Consider the following 12,330-nt stretch of genomic DNA (forward strand, 5'->3'; position numbering starts at 1 on the left):
CTCCCCCGACACATGGTTCTGCGCATATTGAAAATCATTCCCCAGAAGGGAAAGCGAAATAGGTTCGACGTTCGGTGCGGGCCGCTGGAGAGCGGCGAGGCCGGTAAGTCCTCCCCTCGGCGCCAAGGCACGTCCGCCTGCTCCGCCTGGTGGCCCTGGTCCGGTGGAGTGTGTCCTCCAAGTCCGCGGCGAGGACGCGTGTGCCGACGGGGCGCCGTGCTCTCCTTTCTGGTGGCGCCGTCGCCGTCCTTCAGTCCTTCCGCCCTCCCGGCGCTCCGGGTGTTGTGCTCCTCGCCGGCAGCGGCGTGAGTGACAGGGGACGTATGTCTGGCGGGGCTGGCCGGCCGGGCCTGGGCCTGGCCAGGCCTGGGGGGGTCTGGCCCGCGCTGCCCGCCCGCTCTGCCCGCTCTGCCCGCTCTGCCCATTGTAAACCGTTATACGGCGCTTGGCAGCCTTTGGCAGCTCGCCACCGCGTCGCCCTGCGATGAGGGAGGCTGTGTCGGCCCGTCGCCAGTCACGCCGCGGGAATAAAAAAGTCTAAGTCCACCGCAAAAAAAAAAGAAAATTTCTTCACGCTGCGGAAAATTATCCGTAGTTTGGAACGCAAAATGAACGGTATACGGGGTACGGAACGAGTACCTTCTGTGCTGGTTCTCCCTGGAGAATATCATGTAAACTGGTGCGGGTAGCACTTGACAAAACAGTTCCGTCACAAGTCCAAAAGCGTCGGACATTTCGCCCCACACTATGAAGTGCACGCCTTGGGTTTGCAGTGCCGTGCCTCCCTATGGCGTGGCGGCAGGGCTATTTCGGTATTCCCATGATGCAGGTACGAGGGCCGCGGAGAGAGTCCACGTGCGCCACGTGGCTGTGGCAGGCGGTGTCTGCCGGTGTCTGCGCTCGCGGGACGCCAAACTTGCTGTTTTTTTCGTTTTTTCGGCATCGCTGTAAACAAACAACACCGAGGACGGGGCTGCAGCAGCACTTTGTCAGGGCGAGGCGGCGTGGCGGCTGCAATTGGAAAGCCCAGTTTATGGAGGGCCGTCGCGGTTAGCGTAACAGGAGCCAGAGTCTGCGTCGATTTCAATAAATGTTTTGTTTTCCCCGCAAGCAAAGTAGCCGCCCGTCCAGTGTGTTGTTCGGCAGATCCGGCAGAGCCCCGCCGAACGCGAGCGACAGCAGCACCGGGTAGTCGGCCGCCCACTGCCACTGCAGGATTGCGCGCGGAATACCAACAAGTCCGAAATGCATTCTGTCATCGCGGAACGAACACGGCGTGACCCGCACAGCCTCGCGCTTAGTCGCTTAGTGCGATTCGATTGGGGCGAGCCGCGCGCACACTGCGTGATGCGATTGGAAGTTAAACAATGGCAGTAGTTGTTTTGTTTTTCTTGTTTGAGTGGACCGCAGCGCGAGCCAATAGCAGTCACCCCGGCGCAGATCCGCGCGAGCGTGCTGGCATTTGGCGACTCGGTCATTGACTTTGGTCAAAGGCCCGCGATCCGAACGATATGTGTGTGTGTGTGCCAGTGTGTTGGAGTGTGTGTGTGTGTGTGTGATTTTTGCGCGTGTGTGTGTGTACACGTCTCGTTGACGTCGTTTGTCAATTTTATGTGTTGCGCGGACTTTTCCTTTCGCGACGCCACTCTGAGGGCGCCGCCGCCACCCAGGCCTGGCCTGGCCTGGCCGAGCCACCACGGCGTCGCCGCGCCGGCCTCGCAGAGAGCGCCCCACGCCCCACGCAGCCCCTAGAAGTGGCTCAAGTTAAGGTGCTGAGGAGGGCCGCTACGGACTTCCGTTAAAAAAAAGGCAGGAAAAAAATCTCACCGCCATTCTGCAGGCCGGAATGGCTCCTTGAAACCGGTGTGGACGCCAGCGGCGCTTTATAAAAACGCGTTGTCTGCACCTTGCGCTCGGCCCGCCTCGCCCGCTCGGCCCTCCTGGAAAGACTCAGCAATATGCCAAGTTTGTACACACTTCGTGGAGGGCGCGAAGGTGGCGGAGGCGGCGCCTTCTAAATATACGGCACACACGCTACTTAATATAGAGGGCCGAGGCGGGCGGTGGCGAAGCGCTCATTCCATGGAACGACCCTGGCGGCGCCGAGCCTCCGCGCTCGCGATCATCATATGCCTTTACGCGCGATTCCGTGGCGGGGCGTGGCGGGGCTTGGCGGGGCGGGCCGCGTCGGGAGCACTGAGGTGTGCCGGAGCAGCGCGCCATATCGTGCGGCTCACGGCCCTCACGGCCCTCGGAGGGCCAATTGCGAGTCCTCGCATAGCCAGCCCAGCCAGCCAAGGACGGCAGCAATGAGAGAATCAACCTTCATACACCTGTTGAGGGCCCTTGCCGTGCCGTGCCCCGCCGCACCCTCACGCCCCACCGCGTCCAGCCAGACCGGCTCGCCCCTGTACGGCTGCCAATGCCACTACACTTCTGTCGCCTCCTCTCTCTTGCACTCATGGTGCGCCTCGGAAAGGTGCAAGAGGGATAGAATATCGGAAGCACGGTTCGAAATCAGCCTGGACAGGCCCGCCGCAACCAGACTCGCCCAATGGAAAGTCAAAGTTGGTATGATTTGCTTTTATCCAAAGTACTCGCCGATGCCGCGAACGTCCATAAATAATGGCCCTGCAGGCTGAGGCTGCTTTCTCTCTCTCGCACTCAAGGGGCAGTCCAAAGGCAGCGACGAGAGCGCTGTTCGGAGTGAGCCGGGGGCTGCGCGAGAACTCCTAGGAGTGCCTGTTGGTTTCGCAGCCTGCAGCACTGTAGCCGCGGAGCGAGGGAATCTGTGCAGCGTCCATTACCCCCACCTCGGCCCACCTCGGTCCTCGGCACGCACCAATTACGTTGATCGATGCAGCGGGCACGCCGTAATTCGACGCCGTTTTATAGATTCCTCTCCTTTTTTCGCTCCGCGTGGACAGGCTGTGCAGGCTGTGCCTGGTGACTCATGTTGCTTGCCATTGCGCTTGGCGCGGGGTGGACATGTCATGACGTGGCCTTCCTCTTTCTGTTGTGCAGGGTGGCGCTGGACGTCCCCGTCAGCCCCGTCAGCCCCGTCAGCCTCGACGCACCGGCAGGTGAGTGGCACGCCGCGCCTCTGTGGACCGAAAGCGAAGCGCCGCAGCGGACAGCGGAGCGATGGCCAGCCCGGGGATTTCATCCCTATTAAAGCACGTCGCCTCGGACGGCGCTCGTTCGCTCTCTCTCTCCCTCTCTCTCTCTCTCTCTCTCTCTCTCTCTCTCTCTCTCCTCTCTCTCTCTCTATCTCACACACACACACACCTACACGCATACGCACGCACGCTCGTGTTCGCGCACGTACAGGCCGCGTGACTGGCGCGTGGACAGGGGCGGGCCTGCGTGTGTTGGGTGTTGACCTTGCAGGGACGCTCGGGGGGAAGGTTTGTTCTGGTCTACCTTTCGGCCAGTGGGGCCGGGCTGGGCCGGCAGGGGGGCGGCGACCCTGGGGGAATCCCCTGGAGGCTGCCGACGCCCCATGCGACGCCCCGCCCCCTCCCCGTCCCGGCTCAACGCGCCCCCTGACCCCTCCTCCCCCTCCCCCACCGAGGCACGGCAAGGTCGACGAAGAGGCGCTCCAATCGCTGCCGCCCTGCAACTTTCAACAAGAATTTAATCAGTCGGTTGACCGGCGATTGCTCCGCGTCCACCCCGGTCGGCTAGGCCGCCGTGCCGCCGTGCCGCCGTGCCGCGGCGACTCGCCTTTTCACTCGGGGCGGTACCCTACTTGATGGAGAATGGAGATACACGGCCCGCCTACCCGAAAAGCCGCCCTCTGAGCCGGATAAAGGCCTGCAGCAGCGGCGCGCCGGAGCCGGACCGCCGCCATGACCGCCCTCTCCTTCAGGGAGGTCACACGACGCTTCCTGTGAGCGTGTGTACGTGTGTGTGTGTGCGGGGAGGGGTATGGCGTTGTGTTTGCTGTGTGTGCGCGCGTCAATGTGTTTGTCTGTGTGCTCATAGGTTAGTCGTCGTGGTAGTGCGCCGGCGGCGCCGGCGCCGCCACCATGACGACTAATATTGAGTCACGAGTCATGTGCAAAGAAGCCTGTCACAATTCACACACTCGGGCGAAGGGCTCTCTGCGTGTTTGCGGCGCCCACATCGCAGTCTCCGAATGATGGCGATTTTCCTCATTACGGCGCCTCTTTGTCTCTCTCTCTCTCTCTCTCTCTCCCCCCCTCCACACTCTGTCTCTCTCTCTTTCTCTCCCCTCCACACACACTCTCTCTCCCATTCACCCCATCGCTCCACCTCGCTCTCTCCCTCTATCCGGTATCCGCCCTCTCTCTTGGCCGGTACAGTACCGCGGCACTTTTTACCTAGGTTCTTCCCGGCCCTGTCTCTCTCCCTCTCTCTCCCACGCGTGGGCAACGTGGAGACGCACGCGCGCTCCCTGCAAACACTTGCCGGGAGCACGGCTGTGCCACGGCTGTGCCAAGGCCGTGCCTGCAGTGCCCGTCGTTGTTGACGGCCGCCTCCGAGACGCGGCGCCGCGGACCAACCGGCCAACCCGCCGGCACGGCGGCTGCGTCCGGGGTGTGGCGAGTCCGTCGGAAAATGAGGCTAAAGCAATTAGAGGGACACACGAAAACACTTGGTGACCTGCATGGTCCCTGTCGGGTCCCCGTCGGCTCCGCCACCCTCCGCCACCCCGCCGCCCACTCATAGCTGCTGTCCTTTGTGCCTGGGTCAACACGTGGCGCAACGTCCTTGCGGGGCGTAGCGACCTCGCCAGACTGATTCCGAGAGTCGTTTTCGTCGCTCCGTCTCTCTCGCTCCTGTAGGCGGCGCCCAGTGAGAGCAAGGGAGAAAGGGAGCGACGAAAATCTCCCAGAATCAGTCTCCTGTGCGCTCAACTTTGTGCCGTGGCGTGCCAACTTGGATGAGGAAGAGGCGGTTGAATTGATAAATATCCTCCCCGCTTTTGTGCCGACAGCAGCACACACCTTCCTGGTGCGTGACTCTACATATTGGCGCGCGGTCCCGCTCTCGGCCTCGTCCGCTTCGCGCCACCCTCGGGAGCTCCGGGGAAGGCCTGCGGGTGCTTGCGGCCCGGGGGGCCTCAGCGCCACGCCGCGCCACGCCCCGCCCGCGCCTCCCCAAAGCGAGTTCGAATTGGTCACGCCATCCCACGGCCGTCTATCATCTCGCACGTTTCGCCTTCGCCCCGCGGCGGACCGGAACACGTGAACGAACACGTGGGGAGGGGGAGGGGAGAGAAAAAAGTGGGCGGTCAACCCACACCGCAAAACCCGGCAAAACCGGACGCTCGAGCGAACCGTTCCCTTTCTGACAGTGTGACTGCTCCGCTCGCTCGGGTCCGGCCCCCTCGAGAGCCTTGGGGCTCCAGTGCCGAGGGCGCCCCGCTAAAGCCTTGGGGTCGTGGCGGGGCGGGGTGGGGTGGCAGGCTCATTCCCTCAGTCACTCACTCACTCACGCGCCTCCGTGCTCGACGCCGTGCTCGACGCCGTACTCGACACGCCGTGCCGCCGCCCCCCTTGCCGCCGCCCCCCTTGCCGCGTGCCGCGCGCATTCCGACAGGCTCCCCGCCCCGCCCCGCCTCGCCCCGCCCCGCCCCAGTGACCGATTAGTCCGTTTTTGCGGTCACCTGCTCGGCCGGCACGCACTGGGCCTGGGCCTCGGACCCCAGCCGCCGGCCACCCCCACATCGGCGTGCCGAGACAGTCCCCGGACGTTTGCTGATAAATTGCCGGCCGTCTCGTGGATATTACGGTGGCGGGGACGGCCAGGCCTTGGGCCGGGCCGTGGCCAGTGGGGACGGCGGGGCGCGGCGGGGCGCGGCGGGGCGCGGCGGGGCGCGGCGGGGCGCGGCGGGACGGCCCTCCGGTTCATCTTCGTCATGGCGCGCGTGGCGGACGAGCGATTCATCGATATTCCCTGTTTGATGGCGGCGTGGAGGCGGTGGCCCGGTCGACGGCCTGGCAGGCTGCTTCCTAGCAGGACCCTCGTCGCCCTGTCTCTCTCACGCGTCTTCGGCACGCCCCGTGAGTGCGAGAGAGAGTGTTCGGAATCAGCGTGCCGGCCCAGGGGCGTCGCCGGGACGGCCCCCGCGGCGCCGTGGCCCAATTCTCGAGTTGAAATCGAACGCAGGTGGAGGCGCCAGGCGGCCGGGCCGAGGGTGTGGCGCGGTCCGTGGCGCCGCCGCCCCAACAGTTTGTCTCCATTGGCGCACGCACCGTGGACAGCGGCAGCGGCCGGACGCTGGGGCGGCACACCGTCGAGTGTGGAGCAGTGTGGAGCACCGGGAACAAAACGACCTTTCGTCTAGTTTTTACCAGTGCAATTCCTTATCTTAAAAAGGATAAATATACTAGGGGTACGCGCCGTTTAGTCTGGGCGCGTAGTGTGGCTGAGCGATGCGAATTGACATGGTTTGTGCACTTTGGACTTTGCTTGAGAAGACGAAATGTGCATCTTAAGGACTCATATTCAGTGAACTTTAGACCAGGGGTACAAATGGAAGTGATTTTCGTTATCAGAACACCAAAAACTGCTGGGATCAATGCCAAACTCGATTTAAAAATTTTGGTCCAAAATGGGTTAAAATTCGGTTAAATGTGAGTCTGGGAAAAGTTTGAAGGTCATTTTTGAGTTCAGCACATCAAAAACTGCAGGAAACAATATAAAACTCGACTTGAAAATTTTGGTCCAAAATGACCTAATTTGGGATGAAAATATAAGTCTGGAGTCGAAATGAGAGTGATTTTCGTTATCAGCACACCAAAAACTGCTGGGATCAATGTCAAACTCGATTTAAAAATTTTGGTCCAAAATTGGTCAAAATTCGGGTAAGTGTGAGTCTGGGAAAATTTTGGAAGTCATTTTTGAGTTCAGCACACCAAAAACTGCAGGAAATAATATAAGACTCGACTTGAAAATTTTGGTCCAAAATGACCTCGTTTCGGATGAAAATATAAGTCTGATGTCTAAATGGAAGTGATTTTTGCTATCAGCACTCAAAAAACTGCAAGAATCAATGTGCAATTCAATTTAAAAAATTTGACCCAAAATCGGTTAAATTTTGGGTCTGGGGACAATTTAGAAGTCAATATTGAAGTCAGCGCACTGAAAACTGCAGGGAAACGCATGACTCTCAAATTAGAAAGTTTTGCCCCAAATTGCGTAGCTCTAGGTGAAAGTGTAGGTTTGGCATTGAAATAAATGTAGCTTTTGTGACTAGTACACTGAAATCTACAAACAACTATCTAGACTCAATTTCTGTACATTCCTACACTGTCTTCATGAAGCACCCTCTGTTATCACCAATTCCCTGATGCCACACCAATGTGAATCCCTCAGTCGAGTAACATTCAATTGCCAGCATTGAATCGCTTAATTGGTTACTCGTATGATTGGGTCACTATTCGATATCTCTTTTTTCTTAACTAATGAATTCTCAATTTTATAAGTAATATCTATGAAACATTTTGTCATTCTTTCATTGTGAACCAGTGAATAAAACAATATTGATTGGCATACGTTATCACAGTTAATATTAAGAGAGTCAGTTTAGGGTAGGCTGATCTGAACCAGTTAACGGGGACCAATTATTGTCAAATCCAGTGATTCGTCATATAGAGTCCAATGCCAAGGCTACCCAAGGCTTAATGAACCGACACAATTAATCTTACTCAGGTATGCAATACTGAGTAGTACCAGTTATATTAACTTCAGTGAAGTGAAAGGAATCGTCTCATTAAATCCATTCACTAATTCACTCACCGCTCAAAACCTGAGTCGTCTCTTTGAACCCAATATCAATTCAAACTCTATTAGGATTAAATATACACAACCATACATTGATTCTATTAATAAACACATGTTAGTACTTTTGCACTCTTGTCAGCTTGCAGCATTGCAATAGAATGTATTTCTCGAGTCCAAACTAAGTATGCCTGCTAATTTCAACACAAGTTATTTGCATTTCCCTGATTTCCTCTACTATGAGAATTAAAAAAAAAGAGGATGACACTATAGAAAATGAAACAAGTAGATGCCCACAATACAAAAGGTCAAAATAAAAACATTCTTTTTACACTGCTCTGTCAAAGTGCACTGACCTGAAGAAGATTCCCCTCGAAAGGGGGAGGGGGGAGAGGGGAACGAAACACGTAAATCATTTTCACGGCCATTCTCCATATTTCGCTGTGTTGATACCCTAAAAGGGTTTTAATCATTCTAGAATGTGGAAAAACTATGGCCGATCTCATTTCCAAACCCTTCTGCTCGTTATTTTGTTTTATTTGCTTATTTGCTTCTGTCCCGTATTTGAGAGCCGCGGCCGCAGGTATGAGAAATTCGTGAGTGCTGAGTGCTGCCAACCTAACCATGCTAATAACCTGATTCAAAAGTATGTTTTGAATATTTCAAACGATACTAAACAACGATTTGAAACAAACTCGTGTTGGGGGGTACTAAGGTGACGTTAAATACGAAATCTTGAAACTATAGCTACTGTAGTTGCTGAGAATCGTTGGTGAGTACAAAGTCACAGACAGACTCACGACCAGTCACTTTTCAGCGCGCCCAAACACGGCAAGGGCTTCGCTATCGCTCAGCCAAAAATTTTCTTTGTTTTCGCTTTCTTTGTCTTATTATGTTTTTGGCGGGTTGGGGTTGCTTCTCTCCTCTGCAGTGCACCAGCAGCGGGCCGAGGTGCACAGTCCTCCACGTATCCGCTTTGACACTTTGGCGGCAGACAGGAGGGAACGATAGTGGTTGATGGATCGCGCCGTGCGTGGGCGGCCGCGTACAAAATGGGGCGAGGGTCAAACAGGAAGAGGAAAAAAAACCGATGATGTAGGTTTGTGGCGTTCCAGGGTGGAGCTGGCTGAGGCCCATTCCGAAACAGAGCCACTGTGATCGCTCTGTCTCTCTCGCACTCCTGGAGCTTCCCGATCGAGAGAGGCAGCGACAGAGGCCTGCGGGCAGCGTCCTTGGTGGCGCCGTGGCATCGCCGGTGTCGGGTTGCGCGCGCGCGTACAGCCCCTGTGTCGGATTCGAGTCTAAATCGAACGGCGGCGGGTGGCGGCGGGAAGCGATGCAGAGACAAACGGATCCGTCATTTCCAACCGATGAGGGAGAAGTCGCGCTGACGTCACGTCTGTCACGTGACACGGTATGCCCGTGGCAAAACGACAGCCGCTAAACTGCGCGTAGCATTATTCTGTCTCGCACAGCAGTCTCCAAACGGGTGGATAAAAAGCTGGCTCCATACCCAGTCGTTCGAGACCCACTTCTCCAGACCCGGCAGGCCAACGTTTGCCCTTTTTGGGGTGCGGGTTTAACCCGCTGCAGGTGTGGGGCTGCGGGTGCCGGTAAACTGTTTCACCCGGCCCCAGACGACCGGGTATGGAGCCAGCAGTTTACCCGGCCGTTTGGAGGCCCTGACAGTGCTCCGCCGCGCCCTCGTTGTGCAGCCTGGCGGTGGCCGGGCCGTGGTAGGGCCGTCCGCCTGCTGGCCGAGCAGTGCTTATGCAGTTGTCTCTCTCGCACCCTTACGGGACGCCCCATGAGTGCGAGAGAGACGGAGCAGCACGCGGATTCAGCCTGCTGCTGGCGGTGCATCCGGCTGCACTGTGACGGCACAATAATGACGACACTGCGAATATAACAAGAAGCGGATCCTCTGGGAGCCTCGCGGCCTGCTGGCTGCTTCCCAGGATTGGGTGCTCTGTCTCTGTCGCACTCGTGAGGCGCCCCGCAGGCCTGCAGGGGTGCGAGAGAGAGAGAACGACCCTTGGCTGCGTGACTCTCCGTGCCCGGGCCTGGATCCCGGGGATCTTGACTCCATCTCGGCGGTGCTTCTCTCTCGCTTTAAAAAAAAAAAGCGTCCGAAGAGAAGTCGGGACTGCAGCCGCAAACAACGACGCGATTCAAAGGAGTGGTTCGTCGCTCTGTCTCTCTCGCACCACCTGTACGGGAAGCCGCTCGTTAGACAGCTGTCTCTAGAGACGAAACGACTTTGGGTGCGTGGATCCAGGTGAGACGCAGACTTGGGTTCCTGTGGTTGGCCTTTTGTCTGTCTGTCTGTCTGTCTGTCTGTCTGTCTGGCTGGCTGACGTGCTGCTTGACTGGTTGGCCTCCCCCGAAGAAAGGGGTGCCCCCCACCCCTACCCCACGCCGTCCGCGCAGATCACTGTAACTGTTCGTTGCAAGTTGGCCGCGCATGTCGCGGCTGGCCTGGTTTCTCGGAGCCCGTCCACCGCGAAACAGCAAGGCGCAGCCAGGGCGCAGCCAGGCAGGGCACAGTCTGTGGACCGATTCCGAGCAGCGCGGCGCTTTCGCCGCACTGTCTCTCTCGCACTCGTGGGACACTCCGTAGTTTTGAGTGAGAGAGAGAGAGAGAGAGAGAGAGAGAGAGAGAGAGAGAGAGAGAGAGAGAGAGAGAGAGAGAGAGAGAGAGAGAGAGAGAGAGAGACAGAGCGACGCCGTTCGAGATCAGCCCCGTCCAGCTCGGCCTGCTGGGCACAGCCCGGGGCGGACTAAAGCCGAAAGTGGCGCGGCACCTCGCGACCCGCCCCTTCCCCTGCCGTCCGCTGATCTGGCGCTGGTCGCCGAGTGGGACAAGGACGGCTGCAACTCTGTTGCATTCTGCAGAAAGCGAGGCAGAAAGCATGCCGCCGCCAGCCCGGTCTGCGCGGCCGGAAAACGAGCTGGAATCACAGCGATGGAAACGAGGGCGGATGCAGATGGCGCCGCTGTTGCAGACAAGTCGCAGACCGCGTCGCGGACGCCAGCGCGGCGAGAAACTTTTTGCCGATCAGCGGTCGTGCACCTATTAAAGTAACGCTTTGCTGTCTCTCTCGCACTCATTGGAAGTCCGTAAAGGACGGAGACAGAGGTATAAAACCGGTGGTACCTGGCCGCAGGAAGCATGCACGCCGACGGCCTGGGCCCCGGGCACGGCAACCCGAGCGGGCAGAACCAGGGCCGCCAGGGCCGCCAGGGCCGCCAGGGCCGCCAGGGCCGCCAGGGCCGCCAGGGCCGCCAGGGCGAGTCCTTTGGGTGTACCAGCATCCCCGGACCCGGAAACACGCAGGCCCGTGAGCGCGGCTAGCGGTGGCTGCCGGCCCATTGTTAGCTGTGGCTGCGGGGGCATGGCATGGCATGGCATGGCCACGCTGGGCCCCGCACTACTGTACCCCAGCAAACAACGGGTTTGTCTCATCCGACCGGGTAGCGACCGTCACCCCTCTCTCTCCCTCCCACTCCTCGGTGTCCTCGGACGACGTCCACTACCGACTTCCCGTCGCTCTGAAAGGGGGCGGACATGATGGAGTCGAGGAGCCAGCCCACGACCCTTCAAACACGCCCACGCACACACTCACACACTATCTCTCTCTCTATCTCTCTGTCTGTCACACGCACGTTGTAATCTACAATCCGCTTTGAAGCTTCCGGAAATGTGCCGGACCGCAGGGAAAAAGGAGGGGCTGGGCGCGACCAGGCCGATCCCGCAGTCCCCCGCGCCGATCGGGCCAACTGGGCCGGCCTCTGGCTGCCTCTGGCTGCCTCTGGCTTCGGCTTTGAAGTCCCCGCGTAATTTGGAGAAGAGAGTTGGTTACCTGTTTGCATGGCCGTGCCGTGCCCGTGGCCGACCCGGATCCGGCCACCTTTCGGCCCGGCCCGGCACGTGAGAGTGCAGACGACTTGTGTGTGTGTGTGTGTGTGGGGGGGGGGGATGAGGTATGTGTGTGAAGGTGTGTGTGTGTGTGCGCGCAATTCGTGGAAGCGTCTGCTGAAAGCATTGAATCACTGATGTTTGTCCTTCCTTTTACCACTGTGGCTCAAGGAGAGCTCTCTCAGAAGTGGATCCCGGGCGGAGGCCGCGCCATTTAGAACTCTCGCCGCCCCACCGGACAAATAGACACTCTGGGAAGGCCTTCGTCATTTCCGGATTCATCTATTTCGCGAGGGGCTAGAGAGGGGGAGAGAGCGAGCGAGTGAGAAGACAGAGAGAGAGGTGGGGCCAGCAGACAGCTGTCGCGGTGGCAGTGAGTCAAGTGTGAGTGAAGGGAGTCGGGACAGACGGGGCTGGCAGGCAGCATCAGGCAGGCGGAGTGGCTGGCCGGACGCATGTCGCATTCCGGCAGCGTAGCGGAAGGCTGGGGCGGGGCGGGGCGGGGCGGGGCGGGGACGTCGGGCCACTCACACACAGGAACGTGTCTCGCTGACCGTGTGTGGCGCAGGGATCAAGATCCTCCGAGAGAGGACGAAACAAGAAAGCACTTTGCTATTGAATACCAGTGGTGTGGGCCTGAAAGCGCTGAAAGCCTGGAG

The 12,330-nt window shown here is 58.6% G+C and overlaps 1 protein-coding gene across 1 annotated transcript in view; it reads left to right on the top strand.

Moving 5' to 3' along the window:
- Window positions 1–12,330, top strand: part of LOC117653614 (somatostatin receptor type 2-like) — a 97,174-nt gene that overhangs the window by 41,552 nt on the left and 43,292 nt on the right. Inside the window, exon 2 of the mRNA XM_034399413.1 lies at window positions 3,025–3,083. The gene's annotated coding sequence lies outside the window, so the exon portion shown is untranslated. The remainder of the gene's footprint in view (window positions 1–3,024; window positions 3,084–12,330) is intronic.

The sequence above is a fragment of the Thrips palmi genome, unplaced genomic scaffold, assembly GCF_012932325.1.
Source record: "Thrips palmi isolate BJ-2018 unplaced genomic scaffold, TpBJ-2018v1 HiC_scaffold_10, whole genome shotgun sequence".
Lineage (NCBI taxonomy): Eukaryota > Metazoa > Arthropoda > Insecta > Thysanoptera > Thripidae > Thrips > Thrips palmi.